The sequence below is a fragment of the Arachis ipaensis genome, chromosome B09, assembly GCF_000816755.2.
Source record: "Arachis ipaensis cultivar K30076 chromosome B09, Araip1.1, whole genome shotgun sequence".
Lineage (NCBI taxonomy): Eukaryota > Viridiplantae > Streptophyta > Magnoliopsida > Fabales > Fabaceae > Arachis > Arachis ipaensis.
This window is the reverse complement of record NC_029793.2, coordinates 83,905,236-83,908,330: the sequence shown is the minus strand read 5'-3', so window position 1 is coordinate 83,908,330 and position 3,095 is coordinate 83,905,236. Positions and strand designations below refer to the sequence as shown.

The 3,095-nt window shown below is 37.8% G+C and overlaps 2 long non-coding RNA genes across 2 annotated transcripts; both read left to right on the top strand.

Moving 5' to 3' along the window:
* Nucleotides 534–1,444, top strand: LOC107619530. Its single transcript, XR_001615683.2, has 2 exons — nucleotides 534–1,230; nucleotides 1,347–1,444. It is a non-coding gene; the product is annotated as an uncharacterized LOC107619530 (long non-coding RNA).
* On the top strand, nucleotides 1,462–2,538 carry LOC107619529. Its single transcript, XR_001615682.2, has 2 exons — nucleotides 1,462–2,103; nucleotides 2,274–2,538. It is a non-coding gene; the product is annotated as an uncharacterized LOC107619529 (long non-coding RNA).

Genomic DNA, 3,095 nt, shown 5'->3' with positions numbered 1-3,095 from the left:
AATTAAAAAATTAATTATTAAATATAAATAAAAATAGTTAAAATTTAAAAATAAAAATAAATGTAAAAAGTAAAAATTCTAATTCTAACTCTCACTTTCACTTTCTATTCTATTATTTGTCGCCATCGTCTACTCTTATTGTCTTTACAACTTCACCATTTCATTGTAAAAATAAAACACACTATAACTCAACGCTCATCATTAAGCCTTAAAAATCTCAATTGTTAGAAAATAAATAACAGATTATTTGTAATTTATTATAATTATTCATGTTTTTATTTTCAAAAAATTATTTATCAAAAAATAATTAAATCAAAATTATAAAATTTTAAATTTAAAATTAATTACAATTCATGTAATTTTTATAAATATTTAGATATTTTTTATTTAAAATTTAAAATTTTAATAATTTAATTATTTCTAATTTTATTAAAAATATCTACTCTATACCTTAATTTTATTAAAATTCCCAAATAAAAACCTATTTTACCCTGCTCTCCAAACTCTAACCCTAAGCCAACCAGTTTCCCCTAATTTATGCACACATTCAGCCCTCACCATATACACAAACACAGAAAGAAAGGAAAGAAAAGAGTAAGGGTGGAGCTCGAGAGGAGGGGGGAGGGGGGGAAGAAGGACAAGGAAGGAGAGGGGGAAAAAGAGAGATGGTTAACTCCGCCGTCGCCGTCGCCGCGCCCTGCCGATCGTTGTTGAGAAGGTCGAACAGAGGGGAGAGAAAGCTAGCGTTGAGAAAGGGAAGGGTCGCCGAGCTAGCGCCGTCGCGTCAGCACGGCTGTGCCGCCACGGATGAGGAGAGATGCGTCGGAGAGAGAGAAGGTCCGCGGTGGAGAAAGAGAGAGAGCGCTCGCGAGGGGTGTCGGAGCTGCGTTTCGCCGCCGTGCTGTGCGAAGTCACCATCGTGCCTCGAGCCTCGCCGTTGTCGTCCTCGGCGCGAGCCCTTGCCGTCGTCGATGGGGTTGAATCCGCCGCTGGTTTGAGCTGAGGGAAAGGAAACGCGTATAGGAGAGAGAGCAGGGGGCTTCGTGGCAGCTCCATCGCGCCGCTCCTGCCGAGCCGCCGCCAAATCCTGCCGCCTATCGGAACCCTAGCCATCGCCGTCGAAGACGCCACCGCCACCACTGCCGTCAATTGGGATCAAAATTGTTGCCGTGTTCCCAGAGCTGTCATGGAAGTGGCTGATTCGGTCCCAATTCCTCCATTGTTGAGACTGTAAGCTTTAATCCTTGTCTTGGTTCCATCCTGTTCCTCTTTCTTTCTCCTGTTCTAGCTAAAGGAACCTATGTCTCTGTTTAGTACTGCTACTTTGTTTTCCTGTTTATTGTTAGGACCATTATGGTGGTGTTGAGGCCATCAGGAAACTGTTAGAGCTGCTGTTGATGAGTTTGATATTGCTACTTCAATTCTGGTTTGCTCTTCTCCTTGATTACGTTCTATTTGCACATTGGTTGTTTGATATCTGATGATGATTCTGGTTAATTATAGTGTTGTGGGGTGATGATTGAGGTTGATGATGTTGGTTATGATATTGATGACAAGATTTGTGATGATTGATATTGATGATGTTGGTTATGATTTTCTTGCTTGTTCGAATTGTTTTTAATGTTTTCTATTTTTGTGTGTGTGGAGTCCTATCCTACTCTATGTTCTGCATTTTTTTTTCTTTTGACTATGTAGATTTCTTCTTTTATAAAAGGGTATTTAATTGTGGTTATCTGTTACTTGCAGTTGCATTTTTCTTCTACTATATCGAATAAGATTACAAAAACTGTTTCCATTCATGTAGAATGAAGTCACTTGGCTCTTGCTAAGTGTATAGTTTGCCTATTGATGCATAGATAGTTATCATGTTATCCCCTTTTACTTGTTTTCTTTGTTATTTCTCCTTGCTTTGTGGTTGCCAGGAGGTCCATGTGTTCTCTTCAACTAGCTCTTTTATTTTGAAAAAGTAATTGCATTGCATTCATGTTATGTTATTCTTATATTCTCTTATTCTCTTCAATTTTTCCTTTTAAGGTTCGCAACCTGGTATCCAGGAAGGAGCTGCTGACTGGGATGAAGATTGGGATAAGCTTGAAGATAAAGGTATATTTATTTGTTAATATATATAAAATTTTGAGGTATCTTTACATAAGGTAATGGAAAGGTCATTGTTGATCATTATTCTTTCTGAGGGATAAATTTTGAGTTATATAGTTCAGGTGACTGCAAATAGATTATGCTTTAACTGCTATTACTTTATTTCTCCATTACAGGTTCACCTAAGAGTGATAATGAGTCAAAAAACCCCAGACCACAGATGAACAAGAAGTTGACAGTGTACAAAGGATGAGAAGAATATGTACTATATTAGAGAATATTTTTGTTTTCACAGTATAATATTTTGATGTCTTTTGTAATTTTTTTAATAGCTTCTACCTGGTATTATATGTAATGGATAAATTATACCATATTTTGATATGTCTTGTTTGGACTAAAAATATATATAGTTTATAATGTAAATTTTATGATTTAGATTTATTGAATTTCTTCTTTTTAGACTTATTTTGTGATTATCATAATTTTGGGATCCGATTATGCTTTAAAAAAATAAATCTAAAAAAATAGAATAAATTATGATCACGATTTTAAAATAGGATGATTATAGATAAGGTTATGGTCACAGCGAAAAACCGTGACCATAGATAAGGCTATGGTCACGGTTTTAAGGAGGGGTGACCATAGAGGCTATGGTCACGGCCAAAACCATGACCATAGATATAGCTATGGTCACGGTTTTGAGGAGGGGTGACCATAGAGGCTATGGTCACGGCCAAAACCGTGACCATAGATATGGCTATGGTCACGGTTTTGGGAAGGGGTGACCATAGAGGCTATGGTCACGGTCAAAACCATGACCATAGACATGGCTATGGTCACGGTTTTGGGTGGGGTGACCATAGAGGCTATGGTCACGGTCAAAACCGTGACCATAGATAAGGCTATGGTCACGGTTTTGGGAAGGGGTGACCATAGAGGCTATGGTCACGGTCAAAACCGTGACCATAGATATGGCTATGGTCACGGTTTTGGGTGGA